Here is a 22,859-nt window from a genome sequence, read left to right on the forward strand (position 1 = left end):
ATAACAATGCCTTTTATATATGTGTTTGGTTTAAAACACATAAATAAAAGGCATTGCCATTTACAATGCCAATTGCTTAAACGCTCACAAGAGCAAGACTTATTGCATTAAAAATGCTTGTTAGAGCCTGCCACAGGTGTTGGCGAACAGCACGGCTGCCTTGTCTTGATTCCATTTCCTAGCTTTTTCTTCCACCACCCTGCACTTCCTGCCCCTCCATCTCACTCTAGCAGCTTCTCCTTCATGCCTGCTTTCTCCCTCTGCCCCAGTTTTCCTACTTTTCTCTTCTTCCTTCTCTCTTTAACGTCTTTCTCTCTGAGGGCCAAAGTCTGGTGCTCAAGAATAAGTCCAGGTGCCGCCAACAAAATGAGCGCTGGTGCTCCCCACCTGCATCCACCGGCACACAATAAACACTGAACCTGTCCACCAGCCCAGCCAGTGTGCCGTGGGCCCTAGAGATGATGGCTGCCGTTTGTAGTGTGAAATACAGTAATAATCAGGGTTCAGTGGGCCCCTCAGGGCTCCGCGCCCCGGTGCCACTGCACTTGCTGCACCGATGGATGATACGCCCCTAAAGCTAACACTATAGCTGGATTTTACAGGTGCGTCCAATCCAAAACTTGAAACCAAGTGGCAAGCACCTTGGCCGTTCTGGGCTCATGGATTTACTGAGGCATTTGTCCCAGTAATATTAGTGAGGGGCTGCTGGGTTACAAATATTGGAAACACCGTCACTATCCCTGGAATTAGATGTAAATAAACACTTTTACAATTTGAATGACTGTGCCACTGTGAGCTTGCCAAAAGGGCCTGAAAGAGCTGAAATTGGATCATAAATTCAAAGCTGTTCCGAACAGGGGCCCCCAAAATGCGTCTGTCCCAGGGCCCCCCAAATCCCTAGGATGTCCCTGACACACCTCTTGGCGTTCAGTGTAGGACAAACTCAATGGTACTCGCAGAGCCGAAACCAAAAATTATAACTAGTAAAAAACATAAATATATAAATATTTTTTTTAAATATATAAGTAGTAAAAAGCGAGCACGCCTCGAGAAGGGTTGATGTGCGCACCCTAAAGGTCTAACGAAGGTCCCTGCAGTGGGCGCATTAACCCGCCGCGCCCGGGCTGTTTTATGGCACTAAACCTGCTTCATTTCCCTGCCTGAGACGGAAGCTCGTCGCACACTAACTCCTCGGGTTCCGTAGGTAAACTCGCCCGTATTTTGAAAACAGCCTCGCGCTGCAGAAGGCTCTTCTTTTCCTAATTTGTGCACATGAAACATCTGGCGCGCGCGCAGCGTTAAAAGTGCCCCAGGGCGCTGGAGAGGCCACTTGTAGAAGTCAAGTGCGCCTCGCACGAGGGATAAGCCCCATGAATTAAATTCTGCACATCATGAAAGAAACTGCCTTTTGGCTCACACATTGCCACGCCCTCAGTGCATCTTTTTGAATCTAAGTTTATGTTTACAAATTTAGGTGCAACAAAAGGCAACTTTAATTGCTTCATGTGGCACATTTTGCAGCAATAATTCTTGACTGTATTTTCATTCTAAGACACAATGATACTCTCTGGTCAAGGGTTTCCCAGTAGTAGCAGGTTAACACCCGAAGACAATAAACAACAACGAAAATATGATCTGTTAACTTCTCCAGGGGCCCGCAACTCGGCGACACCATATGTGGCACCTTTTTTTGTATCTTTGATCCATTTCAGCTACAAGCATTCTTTACTTGAGATTTGCAAATTACACAGAGGATAGTGGGTTGTGTGGCAACTGTGGTGAATCCATAATTATATAGAATATAGAATATAATGCGTCTGCAGAATTGCATACTTCCGGTGACCATCATATAGGCCACAGGACAGACACACACTCTTCCAACCATAGCATTCCTCCCAAGTAGCACAATGAACTGATGTACACATTTGAAAGTCTGCAGATGTTAAAGAAAGGGACGGGGGTTTTATTTACATGCACAGTTTTCGGTGGCTCGGCTTGTATTTTGACTATAAGGCCAAGCCACACCCCTGGCTCGGCTGCCCATGAGTTTGCTCTCTTGCCCTCCTGGGGCTGCTGGCAGTGCTGTAAATGGGATGAAAATGGCAGAAATTATCTAGAAGGGGAGATGCCAAACAAGTGTTACTAGGCGTCCTTCCTTTCCAAGAGGCGTTCCTATGTAGTTAAAGGATGGGGCTTAAAACATCGGCCACAATGTCTTTTTTGGGGGATGCTGGGGGGTTTCACTACTGAACGTCCCCTCACACTGCTTTCTTATGGAGTCTCTCACTCAGACACTTCGCCCCTTTTTCTCCACATGTATTATGGAAAGGGTTCATCTCCATAGCTCACACCTCAACTCTTTCCTCTGCAGCAGTCCTTTCACTCTCTCCTTCTGCATGTCATTCCTTTCACCTCCTCCACTTCAACCCCCCCCCCCCCACGCCCCCAACACACACACACCCTCCCACTCACCTGTAAGAACTGCATTTGGCATCCTTTGGAAGTGTCCAAATTTCGACAGCTGTGGACATCCTTCTTCTGTGACCATCGCTGTGTGCGCTCTGCAGAGGCGCCAAGGATTGGATGTGCATGTAGTCTGCGCACCTTTATGCCTGACTGACAGGCACTGTGAGAAGCTGAGCTACGTTCAGGCTCAGGGCTCCCCGTCTGCCCCGCCATGAACACCCAGCCACAGCATTAACTTACTCAGATGCTTGGAGTGGAGGTGCCTCAGTCCAAAGTATACACTATACAAGCGCCAAATGTAACTTGAAAAAAAAACACACAGAAAGATAACAACTGGAAAAAGCAAACCCTCTTAAGGAATGCAAGATGAAGTAAAACACGTGAAAATGCAGGCAGGGACTGCACTGCAGACATGCATTACCTTGAAGGCGTCTACCGTCAGAGTTGAGAACTTATTTGCCTTTGAGGTAAAGGTAGTGAACACAGGGCGGCCTGATTCAAAGTCCGTTTTTAATTACAGTCTGGTCTGAGACCCGGCAGGACCCGGCTCATTCAAAGCTCTGCTTGCTGGTGCTTAGTGCTGTGTGTATTACCACTTGTGTCAGCGCTGCCTGTTTCCGTGTGTTGCCCGGTCCTTTGTGTGGCCAGCTCTGCTGCCTCAGATGTCTATTGGCTGTAGTGCCTCTTTTTCTTGCGTCTCCCGTATGTCCTCGGTCACACACCTTGGCTGTGCGGGGCTCGCAGTTTTGCTCGCACCTTCCTTGCAGCCCGTCTTCCTCTGTTCAGCTCCTGCCCCCGGGTTGCGCTGGTCCTACAGTTCCTACGGTTCGCCTTTGTGCCTTGCTCGTAGCCGTGGCCCCCTGTTGCCCGCTCTTTGCTCGAGCCCCCGGACTTCTTGCGCTACCCTGGGTCCCGGAGGTCCGCTTGAGCGGGGCTCCACTGGTTTGGCTTCGGACCTGAGGTTTGGGCATTTTAATTCATGGGGCTTTTCCCTCGTGCGAGACGTACTTGACTTCTACAAGTGGCCTCTCCAGCGCCCTGGGGCACTTTTAACGCTGCGCACGCGGCAGATGTTTCATGTGCACAAATTAGGAAGAGCCTTCTGCAGCGCGAGGCTGTTTTCAAAATACGGGCGAGTTTACCTGCGGAACCCGAGCAGTTTGTGTGCGACGACCTTCCGTCCCAGGCAGGGAAATGAAGCAGGTTTAGTGCCATAAAACAGCCCGGGCGCAGCGGGTTAATGCGCCCGCTGCAGGGACCTTCGTTAGACCGTTAGGGTGCGCACATCAACCCTGCTCGAGGCGTGCTCGCTTTTTTTGTAATTTTTTTGTTTTACTATTTATATATATTTGTTTTACTTTTTATAATTTTTGGTTTCGGCTCTGCGAGTACAGTTGAGTTTGTCCTACACTGAACGCCAAGAGGCGTGTCAGGGACATCCTAGGGATTTGGGGGGCCCTGGGACACACGCATTCTTGGGGCCCCTGTTCGGAACAGCTTTGATTTTATGATCCAATTTCAGCTTTTTCAGGCCCTTTTGGCAAGCTCACAGTGGCACAGTCACAATCATTCAAATTCTAAATGAGTTTACATATAATTTCAGGGATAGTGATGGCGTTTTCAATATTGTAACACAGCAGCCCCTCACTAATATTACTGCAAATAATCTCTGTGACACCTCCCATTCCTCCCGATGTCCTGTTTTGAGCTAAAAGAAACTTTAATATGGATGTTGCATGAAAACAGCATTTAAAACAATATATTTAGGATTTATTAAAAGTCATCAGGGCAAGACTCTGCAGAAGACAGCTGGCCCTATGGGGTCCCCCTGAAAGGTTGGGGCCCCGGGCCAGAGCCCACTTTGCCCATGCCTTGTAACGTCTCTAAAGCGTGGGTTGGATTGGATAAATAACGAAGATGTTTAAAAATGGTGAACACAGTAAAACTTATTAAACGAAAAACGTATCTGACAAATCGGTACTTAAGTCAATTTCAGCAAATAATCCAGTGATTGATACATTTTACCTAGATATGCCCTTTGTTTAACCATGTATGTAAGCTGTTTTTATTCAGATGCACATTTTGATCTCACGTAAAGCGCTCTGGTTTCATTTTCGCCCTATGTAAAATTGCAAAAAATAAGAAATAGACGATTCAAAAGGTGCACGGGGTATTTTATGAGCCAGCATAAGAAGGGCAGTAAGTAATACGTTACACGATGTGCTCTTGATGAATTGTGGTTCGCCGGGTGAGTGTTGGTGCGCACGTGGGGCTAGTATGGTAGGGCGTCATACCGTCACTGCATCTCTGCTTTGCTTCGTATATTTGCATATTCATAGATGCTGCAGCGGATTGGCGGAGGCTGGCTCCTCCCTCTCCTCTTTAGTATGCCTATTTATACAGACAGAGCGAAGCGCGGAGCAGAATGTAAGAGAGCCGGACTCCACCGAGGGTGTGTGCAGTGCACATTGTACAGCAGATGGTCGGCCAACCGGAAGGGCACAGCACCGATCACTTCATCCATCACAGCAAGGTGAGTGTTCACGGTACAGCATGCTTAGCTAACAAGTGGCGCCTGCCGCCATCTCATGTGTAACGTCTGTTGCCGATTCAGGCATTTTAGTCAACAGTACATTGCATGCTGGGGTTTGGAGTCCATGACAGAGGTATAAACAAAACTACAAGGCACACACTCAACATGCTGTTACATGAAAAGCCAGGGTAGGCTGATAGTATCATATGCCATAGTCGGGGTCACTAGAATTATGCGACAAGCGACGATTACATTATGCAGAAGGTTGACTAAATTATGCAGCAAGAAAAGGCAGAATATGCAGCGTAATGTGGCACATTTTGTGACGGTATTGCTGCATTATTTTGTCTTTTTTTACACGTTTCACCTTATCTGGGTAAAGGCTCCACCCCATTAGTAACACTTAATATTCAAATACCCCAATAGGCAAGTGAAAGTTGACCAGTCGACTTTTGCGAGGGCTTTTACATTGTGCGCAACAGGTGTTGCTGCATTGTTTTGGAACTATTGATCTGCCTGAGTTTAAACATTTTTTTTGTAAAGTCTTCAAATCCTCTAGGAAATAATGTATTATATGGCAAATGCGGCAAATCCATAATTATGCTGAAAATGCAGCAGAATGCAAAATACAACGCTGTTCCTAATTGTCTGCCTGTAGGTTATCAAGGGTTAAACAGCTCAGTGGGGAAAGGGCGAAGGGCCCTTTCAAATGCTAATGCAGGTACCTCACTGATAATGGGCCAACACTAACAATCCTCGGGGGGGAGGGGGGGAGGGCTGCTCAACTGTCTTAGGAGAAAAGAGTCCGCTGGCCCCCTCTCTCTTTCCGAGTCCATCCGTGGCCTAGTGGCTGCTGTGATTTAGGTAGAGCCCAGGCAGGCGGGCAACTAGAGCCAAATTTCGGGGGGGCTGAAAAAGATTTCGGGGGGGGCTAAGTCTTCGGGCCATAGGCAGAGTGGCTGTAAGAAAGGGCGAAAACACAACAAAAGCCTCATTAACGAGTAAATGGTCTTTTAAAGATCCGTGAAGTACTCTGTTGCGGCTGCAATTAGACGGACGCCAGCCCGCGAGGCTGTCTCAGCCGGGCTGTCACACACGACGGGGGGGGGGCTGAAGCCCGGTGAGCCCAATGGGTGTTGCGCGCCTGAGCCCAGGCAACACCACTGTGGTGCACCCTGCCTTGAACAGCTGCAGCACCACGAGGAACGCTGGGAAGAGCTGGGTTAGACAAGAACCCAGCTCAGGGGACATGCATCCACCAAGAAAACACCAGCATAGATCCAGGGTCAGCATCAACGCAGACATACAGCAGTGTCAGCCGACAGCCCCACTCACTGGCCATCAGAAGTAGCGAGGGCGAGGCACGAGGGCCATGAGATGATTCATCCACCAGGAGCAATGGGGCCTTAGCTTCAACGTCAACATCTATTCATTCATCCTGCAGGAACAATGAGTCCTTAGCTTCAAGGTCAGCATCCATTCATTCATCCTGCAGGAACAATGAGTCCTTAGCTTCAAAGTCAGCATCCATTCATTCATCCGGCAGGAGCAACGAGGGCTTCGTTCAAGGGTTCGCATCCGTTCATTCATCCTGCAGGAACAATGAGGGCTTTAATCAAGGGTTAGCATCCACCCATTCATCCTATAGGAGCAATGAGGGCGTTGTTCAATGGTTAGCATCAGTTCATTCATCCTGCAGGAGCAGTGAGGGGTTTGATCAAGGGTTAGCATCAGTTCAGCCATCCTGCAGGAAATATAAGTCCTTAGCTTTAAGGGCAGCATCCATCTATTCATCCTGCAAGTGCAATGAGGGGCTTGTTCAAGGGTTAGCATCCATTCATTCATCCTGCAGGAGCAATGAGGGCTTTGTTTAGGGTTAGCATCCACCCATTCATCCAGCAATGCTAAACTTGGACTTAGTCAGTGACGTACACTGATCATATTCACCCCCCTTCAACAATGAGCACTCAGTTCAAGGGTCAACATCAGTTCAATCATCCAGCATTTCAGGCTGGGTCTTAGTCAGTGGGCAGCACTGATGTATTCATCCACCAGGAGCAATGGCAGCTTAGCTGAATGGCCAGCATCCGTCCATTCATCCATCAGAGTCAGACATGGACTCCGTGGGTAAATCGGATCCATTCCTCCGCCGGCAGCATTGAGCGCTTAGTTCAAAGGTGAGCATCAGTTTATTCATCCTCGTAGCCTGACGCTGACAGGACTCAGTCACTGGACAACCTTGAGCCAATCATCCACCGACAGTAATGAGCGCTAACTCAGGAGTCAAGCTCTATCCATCCAACCCACGGTCTTAGGCGAGAGGTAGGTCCAACGAAAAGCATTGCCCCGTTCACGCACCAGGAACAACTGAGAGCCGAACCCAAGGTCAGCATCTGTTCACCCATCCACCAGTAGCAGGTGAGAGGTCAGGGATCAGCATCGACCCATTCATCCACCAGAAGCAGGAGTGAGCTCAGGGTTCAGCATCGACCCATTCATCCACCAGAAGCAGGAGTGAGCTCAGGGATCAGCATCGAGCCATTCATCCTCCAGGACCAAGTGAGAGCTCAGGGATCAGCGTCGATCCATTCATCCACCAGGAGCCGGAATGAGCTCAGGGATCAGCATCGACCCATTCATCCACCAGGAGCAGGAGTGAGCTCAGGGATCAGTATTGACCCATTCATCCACCAGGAGCAGGTGAGAACTCCAGGGATCAGCATCGACCCATTAATCCATCAGGGGCAGGAGTGAGCTCAGGCATTAGCATCGACCCATTCATCCACCAGGAGCAGGAGTGAGCTCAAGGATCAGCATCGATCCATTCATCCACCAAGAGCAGGAGTGAGCTCAAGGATCAGCATCGATCCATTCATCCTCCAGGAGCAGGAGTGAGCTCAGGGATCAGCATCGACCCATTCACCCACCAGGAGCAGGAGTGAGCTCAGGGATCAGCATCGATCCATTCATCCACCAGGAGCAGGAGTGAGCTCAGGGATCAGCGTCGATCCATTCATCCTCCAGGAGCAGGAGTGAGCTCAAGGATCAGCATCGATCCATTCATCCTCCAGGAGCAGGAGTGAGCTCAGGGATCAGCATCGACCCATTCACCCACCAGGAGCAGGAGTGAGCTCAGGGATCAGCATCGATCCATTCATCCACCAGGAGCAGGAGTGAGCTCAGGGATCAGCATCGACCCATTCAGCCACCAGAAGCAGGAGTGAGCTCAGGGATCAGCATCAACCCATTCATCCACCAGGAGCAGGAGTGAGCTCAAGGATCAACATCGATCCATTCATCCTCCAGGAGCAGGAGTGAGCTCAGGGATCAGCATCGATCCATTCATCCTCCAGGAGCAGGAGTGAGCTCAGGGATCAGCATCGACCCATTCATCCACCAGAAGCAGGAGTGAGCTCAGGGATCAGTATTGACACATTCATCCACCAGGAGCAGGAGTGACCTCAGGGATCAGCATCGATCCATTCATCCTCCAGGAGCAGGAGTGAGCTCAGGGATCAGCGTTGATCCATTCATCCTCCAGGAGCAGGAGTGAGCTCAGGGATCAGCATCGACCCATTCATCCACCAGAAGCAGGAGTGAGCTCAGGGATCAGTATTGACCCATTCATCCACCAGGAGCAGGAGTGAGCTCAGGGATCAGCATCGACCCATTCATCCATCAGGGGCAGGAGTGAGCTCAGGGATTAGCATCGACCCATTCATCCTCCAGGAGCAGGAGTGAGCTCAGGGATCAGCGTTGATCCATTCATCCTCCAGGAGCAGGAGTGAGCTCAGGGATCAGCATCGACCCATTCATCCACCAGAAGCAGGAGTGAGCTCAGGGATCAGTATTGACCCATTCATCCACCAGGAGCAGGAGTGAGCTCAGGGATCAGCATCGACCCATTAATCCATCAGGGGAAGGAGTGAGCTCAGGGATTAGCATCGACCCATTCATCCTCCAGGAGCAGGAGTGAGCTCAGGGATCCGTATTGACACATTCATCCACCAGGAGCAGGAGTGACCTCAGGGATCAGCATCGATCCATTCATCCTCCAGGAGCAGGAGTGAGCTCAGGGATCAGCATCGACCCATTCATCCACCAGAAGCAGGAGTGAGCTCAGGGATCAGTATTGACCCATTCATCCACCAGGAGCAGGAGTGAGCTCAGGGATCAGCATCGGCCCATTAATCCATCAGGGGCAGGAGTGAGCTCAGGGATTAGCATCGACCCATTCATCCTCCAGGAGCAGGAGTGAGCTCAGGGATCAGCATTGACCCATTCATCCTCCAGGAGCAGGAGTGAGCTCAGGGATCAGCGTTGATCCATTCATCCTCCAGGAGCAGGAGTGAGCTCAGGGATCAGCATCGACCCATTCATCCACCAGAAGCAGGAGTGAGCTCAGGGATCAGTATTGACCCATTCATCCACCAGGAGCAGGAGTGAGCTCAGGGATCAGCATCGACCCATTAATCCATCAGGGGAAGGAGTGAGCTCAGGGATTAGCATCGACCCATTCATCCTCCAGGAGCAGGAGTGAGCTCAGGGATCAGTATTGACACATTCATCCACCAGGAGCAGGAGTGACCTCAGGGATCAGCATCGATCCATTCATCCTCCAGGAGCAGGAGTGAGCTCAGGGATCAGCATCGACCCATTCATCCACCAGAAGCAGGAGTGAGCTCAGGGATCAGTATTGACCCATTCATCCACCAGGAGCAGGAGTGAGCTCAGGGATCAGCATCGACCCATTAATCTATCAGGGGCAGGAGTGAGCTCAGGGATCAGCATTGACCCATTCATCCACTAGCCCTCGGGGTCCACTCCCATTCCATCACTTGGTATTGGGGTGAATGAGCCCTCGGGGTCCCCTGTCCTTCCATCGCCTGGTATTGGGTGGGCCTGGGTTGTCTAGTCAGCCAATACTGGCTGTGGGGAGAGCTCTGCAGTATCATCCATCAGTCCTGGAGTCTGTGCCATCTCAGCTCTGCCTGCTGTCGGGGGCTTCTTCCGTTACTGTACACTGTGCAGATTTTGGGTTTCATCGCTAGATGTTGTGGAGTTTGTGTTGTCTCCTCGCTTGGTATTGGTTCTTGTGTCATCTCATCATGTGGTTATCAAGGCTTATGTCGTTGCTCGATAGTGTGGGGCTGTGCCAGCTCATCACTTGGATGCTTGTGTAATCTTACTGCTGGCATTGGGGGTAGCAGCTCCTCGCGTGGTACTCTGGAGCTTGTTCCATCTTCTTGCTTGGCCTGGAGTGTTTGTGCATTCTCATGCTTTGAAACTGGAGTCTTAGTCCATGTCATTGGTAGGTAAAGGCAGCTAGTGCCCTCTCATCAGCTGGTATCGAAGGGCTTGTGTTGCATCTTTGCAGGCCTTGGAGGCGTGCGCCATCTTATTGCACCGTCTGGTGGACTTGCAGTCTTAATGCCTGGTTTGGGGGCTCGTGGCACCTCTTAGCTTGATACTGCGATGGTTGTGTTGTCTTGTTTGGTCTTGGGGGGCTTGTGTCATCTCATTGCTTGGTGTTGGGAGGCTTGGCTGTCTCATCATTTGGCACTGAAGGGTTTGTGCCATCTTATTGCTTGGTGTTGGGAGGCTTGGCTTTCTCATCATTTGGCATTGAAGGGTTTGTGCCATCTTATTGCTTGGTCTTGTACCATCCTGTTGGTTGGTATTCGGATGCCCGCCCCGCCGTGTCTCACAGCCAATAGCTTGAGCGCTTCAGCCATGTTGTCTCTAATTACAGAGGGGCATGAGACAGCGCATCTCTTGTTGGGCGGGGGTCACCCGGAGGGTTATAGGGTCTATCAGAAACAGACTATCTTCTAACAGTCCATATCCTTCATACCTAACGCTCACTAGGACTGCCTGAATACCCCTTTGTTTTGGCCTTTCTGCATGCTTACAATGGCGCAGAATGCCCTGAAATAGATGTAAGGTGGCGTGTGAGTGTTTCATAAAAGCCCCCAGCAAACAAAAAACTTATCTTAAAGGAACTCAAGGTTTTCAGATAAGGAGGCACATCAAGCAGTTTCTCCTTATTTTAGGGTTACATTTCGATCCCACATTTTTCCTTAATACATAATGTTGCACCTGGGCTAAAAGGAGCTGGAAATCGATGCAGGAAAGGCGAGGCATGTGGCTTTTGCACAGGAACTCATTTGTTCATTCGGTCAGCAAGAAGCAGACTTCATTCTTGGAACTGGTGACTGAGGTGGGGAGGGGTCAAGGATGCAACGTTCTACCTTTTGAAATTACGAACCTGCAGTAAGATGTACATAGACACAACATTTTTCCTACTATTGTGTAGTACATTATGCATCTCTGTCCCCGTACATCATTCAGTCAATCACGTAGGTCACACTGACCTTTCAACAAATAAAAATGAAAACTTCAATGTCCCTCTTTTCACATTGGGACCTTGGGCTATTGAAACTACCCTGTCTCTACCGGAGTTCCCCATCTCTAGCATCTCTTCTTTCTTGTCTTTACTAACCTACTCTCCCAATATGACTGATTCCTGGACTATGGTACCACTCCCCTCAATTTCCTACTGTTATTTTATCTTCGTTTTCTAATTTTCCTTGCACCCAGTTGTATTTTTCTTTTTCACATCCTTGATTATATTATCTTGTTCAGTGTAAGATGATTAAGCTTTGTAATTCATTTCTAATTTAATGTGTATATTCACAAAGGCCACGACCGAAGGCAAACATACAAGTACAGAGGGATAAAGTACTCGAGTCAGTCAATCATTCTTGTCTGCCTCTAGTGGCACAATAATCTATCGTCCTAGAGGCGAGTGATATTAGAATTAAGTTTCTCAGTGAGGTGACATATCGCCAGTTTACTTGAGTGTGACGCCATCTATTGCATTCTTGGCTTGGTGGTGGGTCCTTGGGCCCTGGTTTGGATCTGCTGTGTTTGTGTTGGTTTTTCTCTTCAGTCTCATTTCATTGAGAGCTTTTAACTTGTTCATTTTTCAGAGCAGATTCTTAAACACTTATAGTGACTGGTTTACCAAAGAAACAGTAAATCTGCACCTATAGACATACTCCTTGAGTGTGTGCAATGTATTACTTTTTGGAATTCAAAACATTGGAAGTAGTTGGCTTGGAAAGTTGTGCCAGTGCCAAGGTTCCAGGATTACTATTGGCAATCAAATACCCAAAAGGTGATGAATGCATGCAAATAGTCTAACCGGTTGCAATAGTTTGGGGTAGCATGCCCACCCATCGTTTCTTAGCCCACAGTGCCACTCTAGACAGGAGCCAACCTAATGCAAATCAGTACTGTCCTGTTCCTCATGAAAACAGTCCATCCTCGACATAGCCACATCACACCCCACCTGAGAGTCCTGCACTGGCTGCCCGTCAACAAGAGGATCACCTTCAAGCTCCTCACCCACGCACACAAGGCACTCCACGACACTGGACCAGCATACCTCAACAGATGACTCACCTTCTACACCCCGAACCGCCAGCTCCGCTCCGCCGACCGCGCCTTCGCCACCATCCCCCACATCGGAAGAGCGGCCTCCGGCGGCAGATCGTTCTCCTACCTCGCCGCCAAGACCTGGAACACCCTCCCCATCCTCCTACGGCAGACCCAAGACCTACTAACCTTCAAGAGGCTACTCAAGACCTGGCTGTTCAAGCAGTAGCAGCCCCACCCCCCCGCGCCTTGAGACCTTCACGGGTAAGTAGTGCGCTCTACAAATTCCTTGATTGATTCGAAACCTTGGTCATTTCACCCCTCCACCCTGCAGCTCACTGCTTTTTAGTTGGGAAAATTGGGATTCATGCTTCCGAATCACACTGACTAAGCTATGCCCCTGCGTGATGGCTGATGCAAATAACTCCCTGGGTCTTACCTAAGAGGAATGCCTACAGTTAGCCACAGCCATCACGTCACCTAAAAGCTGCTTGAGACACTTCTGTGCAGAATCAAACTCTAGGTCAGTATGTTTGCACTCAAGGGATCTTCAGACAGAAGCTCTCCCTCATCTGAATGTGCTGTGGGGGATTTGTGCTATCTTCTAGTTTGTTAATGGGGGCAGGAGTAGCCTCGCTTTCTCCTAAACTCAGTAAAGGAGGATTTTCTGTTCGATCACCCCTTCTGGAGGGCTTTGCAATCTCAATGTGCTGAGGAGGGGGCGTGGGGATCTTGTGTCCACTGATCTATGTCATCATCTGATGAACCGAGATGCAATCTTAAAACATTGGTTGGTGCAGTTATATCCTTTGTGGCCCGTTGCTAGGAGGCAATGGCGAGTCTAAGGTGTCTGACGGGCAGGACATCTTGTTCTTTGGAAGGCAGGTCTATCTACAGGTCAGACTCAACCAGAATACCTGTATGGACTTTTTGAATTTAAGAACATCTTTTTCCAGACAACGGTGTACCAGCAGAGACATCCAAATGGAGGAGCCCTTAGTGTGAAGGGATCTTCCACCTAATTTCTTGTAGCGTGTCAGCCGAATGGTCACTATGTTTCTTAGTAATGTCTCATTGCTTGTTAAGGGAGAGTGTGTGTTTTCTGGTTGTTGATATTTAGTGGGATTGTGCATTGCTCTGCTTCGGATCCAAGTTGGGCTTGTGCTATCACATTATATTGAAATTAGCGGGGGTGTGGAGTAAGTGTTGGAGGGGATGACTAGTGCATCTCACATCTTGGTATTTATCTCACTACTCCTGTTAAGATTTTGAGCCATCTCACCTCTCAGAATTGGGGAAATGGAGTGGCTTATGCCATTTAATAGGTTTTATTATGCCGTGCAATTTCTTAGATTGTTACTGAGGTACCCACCACTCTGTATCAGTAGCCTTTGTTGTGTCTTCCATTGGTTCTACTGCTTTGTTTGGGATTGGAGGCTTGTGCTGTTGTATCTCTTGGCTTTCGTGGTTACTTGATTTGGGGTGAGGTGCATGTGGTAGCTCATATCTTGGTTTTAAGATGCCGGTGTTGTCTCATTGCCCTGTAGTATGGACCTGTGCCAATTCTTGCCATGGTACATAACTTGTGCCATCTTATTCTGGTTCTCTGTGTGGGTGTATCATCTAATTGCCAGTTTTAGTGCTTTTTGCCATCAAATAATGTTTAGTTGGTGTATGCCATCATTTTGCTTTGTATTGAGTGGATTGTCTCTTCGCTCTGTATTGGAAGGGCTTGCATGTTTCACACTTTGGCGTTCAAAGTTGTGCAGTTTCATCTTTTTGTTATTGAAGCAATTGTTCGGTCACCCCACTCAGCATTTGCAGATTATGCTGTCTCACTGCTTGGTACTGGGTAGCTTGTTCCACCTCAGTGCATGATATTTGCACCTCTTCTATTAGGTCGCTTGGCACTGAAAGCCTTTGTATACTTGTCAGGTATTATTCATTGATTTGTACTGACTTATTAGTTGATGTTGAGTTTTGTTGCATCGCCCCTTCCTCAGGGGCTTGTGCATGTTTTTGCTTCATCAGTTTGGGCATTTGCGCTTCATTTACACCGATTTCTTCTGTTTCACTGCTTGATTTTAGAGGACTTGTGTTGTCTGTTGCTAGTATATTGCCAGCGGTTTTATAGTTTGATGACATGTTCTTGGAGGCGGGGTGGGGGCACATGTCTCCTTACTGCGCTATCACTGAGGTCGTGCAGCATCCTTGCTTGGGGTCGTGGTTTTTGGTGTGATTGATATTTCCTGGAACCACACTAACATTACCGGCTGCCCTAACGGAGGCAACGAATATCCAAGTATTAATGCTGCAGGCCAATGTCTCTTAACACAGACCTAGAGAAAAAAAGACAAGATAAACAAGTTAGTGGTATAATTATCAGTCAGAATTGTGGTATCCTTGCAAGAAGTTGCCTTTTGTGTTAGAGAAAAAACTTCTTTTAATAATACTGCATGATGCACAGCAAACGTTCAAGAGAGCGCAGTGCCAATTCTGTGGCCACTACTTAGAAAGGGAGGGCTAATAAGACGTTTGCGCTGGGTGGTTTTTCTAATTAGGAAATGGACTAATCCTAAAATAGCTATTATAAAGTCGTTTTTTAGGGGGTTGAAATAATTTCGGTATATCACAAGGGTGTCACTTGATATTAGGGCCACTGAAATTATGGGGCAGGGAAGGACCAAATAATGTGGCAGGAAACTAAATTATGTGCCTAGAAAAGGCACAGCACATTTTGTGATAGCGTTACTTCATTATTTTGTTATTTTTATACATGGTAACACTCGGAAAAGAGTTAATCTTATTAGTACCAGTTTAATACTCAATACAGAAATAGGCAACTGGAAGATTTCCAGTCAACCTCCTCAAATGGCCTCCCACTGCGCGGAACGAGGATCACCATGTTTTTAGCATCCTTCGATAGCAGATGATGTGTTTTGTGGCACATGGAACAAGCCCATAGATTTGCGGAAAACACCCTAGCATTGCATGATTCTAGTGGTCCTCCTTATGACATAATCTTATAGAGAACCTCAGGGGTATTAGATGAGATAATGCACTAAAAGTGTTCACGTGCAAGTATTTAAAGTTAAGTTTAAAACTATGTGTAGATTATATACTCACAAAAGGCTGAAATCAAAGATTCAGACTTTTCTCTGATATTCAAAAATATGGTCGGATGTCAGCATATTGTTAGCAAAAATATTGTCTCTCAGAAATATGTACTCAATATTATTTACAAAAATATCGTCCAAATGAGTGTAGATTTTCTACTATTAACATTTATGTGGACAATATTATTTTGGAAAACAATATTTAGTACACTTTCAGTCAGACAATTTTTTAGTTATAATAATCTGATACCATACAAAAAAATTATACTAGGGTTTGTCACCTAAAACCAAATTAGACTACCATCAAATCCGCCAGAAATGTTAATCAGGGAAAACAAATATTACATTCTGAAGTATAGTTACTCTGGCAATTAAGTACCCACCAATCCGGAGGATACCTTTTTTTCTAATTAGGACAGACCTTTGAAGGAAGTAAAAATGACTTGAATAGATTTCTTTGCCAGACACGTTCTTACACATTTTACTTCCGTACATAAGCAAGATTGCTGCAGAGCATGCATTGACCAAAATAACTCATGGAAAAGTCCACTGACCAAAGTTTAAAGGCAGATGGGGGCTCCTGATATTTGGCATTTTATTAGGTTTCCTTAATAAAAAGTTAAAGCCTTTCCTAGCCATGCAGGTAGAACAGAATGCATGTACACATGCCTGGGTTTATGGTTCACACCCTGCATCATTACTCGGATGTATATTTCAGGTAGAGGTCAACATCTCCTGTTAGGTTTGAATTTAACAGGGAAGAGTTGGACACCTTTCCGTGAATGTCTAGAACCCCTCAGCATTTTCCTTTCGATTTTCCATTCTCTAGACATCAATATTCTGCTCGGATGGTGACCGTGTCTGTCAGTCAAAATGGATGACCGGCGAGGAGTGCTCCTGTTGATGAACAGGTCTACAGTTTTGCATTTAGACCAATTATCCAGGTAGAGATGGCCACAGTTGTAAAGAGCAATGAAGGCTGAACAGTGGTCAATTGTGCTACATCGTCCAACTATAAATTATCTCTGTTAACCTTGTAGTAAGCGTTTCAACCTGTAGTGCAGGCAAGTGAGCAAGCACTAGAGCTCTGAGATAAGCTTCCACCCTCTAGTTCCACTTAATTTATTTTTATTTCTCTTCCAATACTATGTGGAATAAATGTCCTAAAGTTCAGATGAGAATTTAGATCCTCTTGTCCCAACCAATTTTAACCAAAAGCATCAGACATGGCATGTCCTACTCAGAACCTGAGAGAATTGCTCCGCCCTGCTCCATCTATCCTCACTCCCAGGTCCTCACCCATCTGCTCATACTTAGTGTTGCCTTCCTCATCCCAGCCTACTCCTGAAAAAGCAGGACAGTGGCCTAGGTGCGCTATTAGCGCAATATGTATAGAATTATAGATGGGTAGCAGGAAATTACGGGGATGTTTTTCACCAAGTGGTTCTGAGCGACATTAACTAGAGTGAAGCTTGAGTTGTCTAATGTCATTCAGAGCCTCAAGGCGATAAACCTCCCCATAATTCACTTTTTACCTATCTATAATCTTATGTTTGGCCCCCAAAATCATCTGCCCCCGCTTTCAACTGCTATGCAGTGGTAGAGGAGTAATGGCGGAGCCATCCATAACATGGCCTCTGGTATGCATCCCTGTCCCAAAGATTTTTTAAAAAGTACCTGTCATCCTCGACCAACCTCCACCACATTTTGGGCCTCATGTAGGTAGCCAAATACCGGTCGGTAACGGCCGATTTTCGGTAAATATGCCGTTACCGACCGGTATTCAGACAAGTGAGATGTAGGAGTCCCAAAACCAATTTTCGGTAAATATGAGGCGGTAAATACCGATTCATATTTACCGAATTCCAAAATACCGATTCAGAGTTACCGAATACATAATTAACGAATCGGTAAATATGAAGTGGTAAATATGAAGTGGTAAAAATGAAAATGACATGTAGGAGCACTCGGTAATTAAGAAATCCAAGGAAATCGGTAAATTAGAGTCGGTAATTAACACGGATTGAAAGCAGGTGGTAACCATCAACAATGCATATGAGCAATCCCAAAATGCTACAGCGTGGACAACATGGCCGCTATGTACGTCATTGCAAGGCGCCTACGTCTACAGGCAGCAGGACTGAGGGTGTGGCGACGGGAGGAACAAATCTACAGACAGCGCATCACACTATTCCAGCTGACTGATGCAGAGATACATGAGAGGTACAGGCTAGACCCCGAAACCATCATGGACTTAATCAGGGACCTACAGCCACTCCTGGACCATCCAATAAGAAGGGCGCACGCCATACCCCCACATGTGCAGGTGCTCTGCAGCCTACATCTGCTGGCATCCGGCAGTTATCAGGTGGTGATAGCTGCGGTGGGTGGGGTATCCCAGAGTTGCCTGTCACGTTTCTTCAGGAAGTTCCTGGATGCCATGATGCAGAGAATGCACCACTACATAAGCTTCCCAAACACACAGGCTGCACTGCAGAAAACAAAAACAGACTTTTATCACATGGCACAGTTCCCCCATGCCATCGGCTGTATTGATGGTACACACATCCCAATCTGTCCACCAGCTGATACAGAGCATATCTACAGGAACAGGAAGTCCACCCACTCCATCAATGTGCAGGTGATCTGTGATGCAGGGAACATCATCACAGATATTGTTGCAAAGTTTCCTGGGAGCACCCACGACTCTTACATCTTCCAGAATAGTGGGATCTACACACGACTGAGTGCCGGAGAATTCGGAGAGGGATACCTGCTAGGTAAGTAACAGTGACGCCCCTTGAAACCTGCAAATCATAGTGCATAGAGGCATGTTACTGATGGTTCCCTTTTACTCATCCAGGCGACAGTGCATATGCATGCCGGTCATTCATCCTCACTCCCTACCTACACCCAGCAACCCAGAGTGAGAGACGATACAACGTGGCACACAAAACAACACGCAATGTGGTGGAGCGCACGTTTGGACTACTGAAGAGCAGGTTCCGCTGCCTGCACAAGAGCGGAGGCGCACGCCAGTACAAACCCATCACCTGCTGCAAGATTATTGCCACTTGTGCAATGCTGCACAACCTTGCCACGAAAAAAGGTACAGATGTGGAACTGACATATTTTGAGGACAACGAGGATGAGTCAGGCCAGCCAGAGGGCAACGCAGCTAGAGTGCCAACTGCAATCGATGGGAGAGAGAGACGGGCAGATATCACATGCAACTATTTCTGAGTAAGTAAGGGGACACAGCGAGTTGTGAGAAGTCCTGACGTAGTTTTAATGTGGCACCACGCCATGAACACATGAACAGGCCAATCTGGCAATATACCATCTATACAAGGAGTATGTCCAGGGTTACGTCACCCAATGGGAAGTGGCTAAGCAGGGCTACATCAATGTTTGCGCATACGCGCTGCAGTGGTGGATTGCACGGCCTGTGCATCCTCACTGGAGCCAACCCCAAGCCGCCTGCTGCTCCTGCGTGCTTCTGGGACGGGGGGTGTGATGCTGCTGCTGGTGTCGATGCTCTCCGCAGCATCCCCTGCAGCAGTTGTCGACGCCTGACTAGTCAATAGCACCCCTAGTGCACTTGTCACCTGCACCATCCCCCGAGACAGGTCGCTGCAGCACTGTGTTAGGCCCTCCTGCATCGTCACAGAGCGCCGGCACAGTAGAGAAGTCGCAGTTGCCAGACGGTTGAGTGCCCTGCTGGTAGTGTCCCTTCTCTGGCGTTCCCGGCGCCGTGCTTCGATGTCAGCATCTAATTTGCTGCACAACTGCTGGATTGACTGGGACATGTCCCGAATGCCCGCAGCCATGCCGCTAATGTTGGTGTCCATGTTGACTAATGTTGTCTTCATCACCCGCATGTGCCTCTGGACTGACATGACTGCCTTTGATTGCAGGCGCTGTTGCTTCAACATTTGGCCCTCGAGCCCCAAGAAGACACCATGGCCGTCAGTGGGTGCTGGTGGACTCTGGACACGCGACCTGCGGCGCCCTCTTGCTTCCGTCTGTGCTGCCTGTGAGGTGTGGGGCACAGTGGCATGGCTCCCTTCCTGGGGCCCGGTGCGGTCTTCTGGGCCCATGCTGTCGTCTGACGAGGTGTCTAAGGCTCGTAGCCTGGCTGCTGGACGCCTCCTCATTCTCACACCTGCAAGCGGAGATGTGGCCGGTGATTCGAACATGAGTGGCGATGCTGGCTCTGGTGGTGGTGATACTGGCTCTCGGTGAGGTGATGCTGGCTCTGTGTGCGGCGAGGCTGGCTGTGTTGGTGGTGCGGCTGCCAGTGGGCCTGCTCCCTGGTCTGAACTGGTGCTGGCTAGAGGTGATTTATGTGGCCGGTGTGCCGTCTCTCCTGCAGCATGCCCTGTCCTGCATGATGTCACATCTGTGGACAGAAATACAACATTGGCTCAGTGTCCCCGAAGGGTTGCATTGCATGCGTCACAATAAATCATTTCACATTCCAATATGTCCCCTGTCTCCTTGTGCCTCGAGTGCGTGACATGCCTTGTTGCCCTGTAACATTTACGTCATGGTTAGTGTTGCCCTGACTACATCTCCTGGAATGCATTGCCTGTCTGCACTGACACGTGTGGACTGCAGTGTGATTCTCGTTTCACAATGGGGGATGTGGGATAGGGGTAGGGGGGGCTACATTGCTGTGCTTTCGTCTTACCTTGGTGTGTTGCGGCTCTGGCAGAGCTGTCGGCGTCCCCAAGACCCACGACGCTCTCTTGCTCGATTGTGGCCGCCACCAGCTCCTCCAGTTCGGTGAGGGCAGGTGCCCTGTTGGTTCCACCTCCGGTCTGGCTGGCCTCCTTCTGGATGTCGCCCATCTTCCTCTTGGTTACAATCCGGAGGTCATACCAGCGCTTTTTGAGGACCTCAATGTCCCTGTGGGTCACTCCCACAGCATTGACCTGCGCCTGGATGGCCAGCCATATGTTGCGCTTTTCGGCCTCAGGCACTTGCAGGGATTGCCTTCCAAACAGCTTCTGGTGCTGCTTCACCACCTCCTCCACCAGCACCTGGAGTTCCTTGGGGCTAAATTTCAGCTTCCTCCTCCTTTCCCCTCCGTCTTTCTGTGTTCTCTGGCTGGACATGCTGTTCGTTTCCCGCTCGCACATGCAACGGCTCCCTGCCTCTCCTCTGCACTCCAAGCTTCTCCAGGGTCGGCTAATTATGTACACCTGCCTGGGTGTGGCCACTTCGGCTAATTATGTACACCTGCCTGGGTGTGGGCACTTCCTGGTTGGGTGGGCTGTCGTTGCACTGGATTAGCTGTTTCGTCAAGTCATGTGATTTGATTTACCGAATCCGTACATACCGATTCGGTATTTTCCGATTCGGTAAATACCACCTCGGTATTTACCGAATCGGTAAATACCACCTCGGTATTTACCGATTCGGTGAATTCCGATTCGTGATTACCGAATGTTACCGAATCGGTAACTGTTACCGAATTTTTACCTACATATAACTTACCGATTCTAATTTACCGATTCGGTACGGCTCGGTATTTAAGAACCGGTAAAATTTATTTACCTACATGAGGCCCTTAGTGCCTTCCTCCCCTCTCCTGCAGCTGTGATTTTTGCTTTCAGTCAAAGCAGATAGCAGTGCTGCGCTAACAGGCTCTTAGAGAGCCCGGTCTGCCTGGCCGGGAAGTCATTTATACACACCACAACAGTGGAGAACCAGTTTTGTTATCAACTGTTGCTATGTCATAGCAGTGAGTAATGACATTCAGAAACTGAAATAAACGATTGAGGCTCTCCATGAGAGCCCCCACTAACAAAACAATTAATCATAAAATGATTGTGGTATTTTTCTACACATGTTGGAAAACAACCCTTATTTGAGCCCATGTTGTGAGATTTCTCTTACCTAAAAGAAAGGTGCGTGGGGGGTGACCCAGATGTGAGCCAACGTGATGCAGTGAGTAGCACCATCGACAGAGCGAATGTGGCCCTGCTGGAATGCGGAGGATGACAGAGGGCTGAAGGTGCAGGCCATTGAGTTGGGGGGAAATACAAGCAATTGCTGGAAGAAAGAGGAAAAGAATGCCAGCCCCTTTCTCCGTGAAGGCCTCACGGTGCGGGTGCCTCACTGGCTTGAGGCAGACGTGCCACTGGCTGCCTGCCATTGATCATATGACTTTATAGCATGCTGCCTTAAACTGGTCAAGCGTGAAGAATAGTGGCACTGTAGAAGTGGGGTGGAGGAGCCGGGCAGAGTGCCACGTCGGATATCTATGTGCACTTGGCTGCCCTTCGTGGACGTCGATTCGTCAAAATGCCTGGGCTTGCAGAAGTGACATCACATGCTATGTGAGCCCCCTGATGCCACAGGAAGGGACAATACATGAACTTTGACCTAGTGACTTCACAGGAAGTGACATCACGTCACCTTTGGACCTAATTAATTCAAAGGAAGCAACATTTCTTGACCTTTGACTTGGTCCTATCACAGGAAGTGATGCATCTAACTTTTATTTCTTACATAACACACACAGGCTGTAAAATCTCTAAAGATACAAAAGCAGTACCCTATAAACAGACATACTTCAAATCCTATTGAAAATGCAGCTACATATATTGTTCCAGGTAGAATCTTCAGATATACAATTAAGATAATGTAGCATTGATTAAGAACCTATTAAATAGTGTACAGCAACTGAAAATACTGGAGTCAAGTTGAAATCAGCCATTATCAATATCAAATAACATAAAATGGAAAGGTTGATGGGCCTATAATGTTCAAAATAAGTTCACTTTATCATTTGTTTTAGAAACTAAGAGTAACATGAAATAAAATCTCAGTCCTGGAACATAGATAACAGTGCTATTTAATGCAGGTCAAGTTCTCGCAGGAACCTTCCTTTCCATGACATGGTACACATACCTCTAAACCCGTAGAGCCATTGAACCTTTCCAGGTTTGCTATCTTCAATTTCTTCCACAGAAAACATGCACATCACTGGTATGGTACTTGTGTTGATCAATAATATGCTTGTTCTGCATTGGCATACATTATGTTATGTTATGTTAATGACATTTATAGAGCGCGACAAATACCCGGAGGTGTCCTGGCGCTATCTAAATCCTCTGAGACTGCTAACCGATGAAGAGTGGAGAGAGAGCCTACTCATTGAGAAAAGAGCCACGTCTTTAGTCCTTTGCGAAATAACCAAAGATCCGTCATATTCCTGAGATAGAAAGGCAACTCATTCCATGCTTTTGCTGCACCATAGATAAAAACCTTTGCCCCCCCATCGGGCTTTCTTT

The 22,859-nt window shown here is 48.0% G+C and overlaps 1 protein-coding gene across 3 annotated transcripts in view; it reads left to right on the forward strand.

Annotated features, from left to right (window-relative positions):
* The first annotated feature begins 4,876 nt into the window (after positions 1–4,876).
* PROX2 (prospero homeobox 2) overlaps positions 4,877–22,859 on the forward strand; it is a 115,030-nt gene continuing 97,047 nt past the window's right edge. The window contains exons 1-2 of one of the 3 annotated variants that reach the window (XM_085626745.1): positions 4,877–4,999; positions 19,473–19,894. The gene's annotated coding sequence lies outside the window, so the exon portion shown is untranslated. The remainder of the gene's footprint in view (positions 5,000–19,472; positions 19,895–22,859) is intronic. The other 2 variants (XM_085626744.1, XM_085626746.1) reach the window with 2 other exon arrangements.

Source organism: Triturus cristatus, chromosome 9, assembly GCF_964204655.1.
Source record: "Triturus cristatus chromosome 9, aTriCri1.1, whole genome shotgun sequence".
NCBI lineage: Eukaryota > Metazoa > Chordata > Amphibia > Caudata > Salamandridae > Triturus > Triturus cristatus.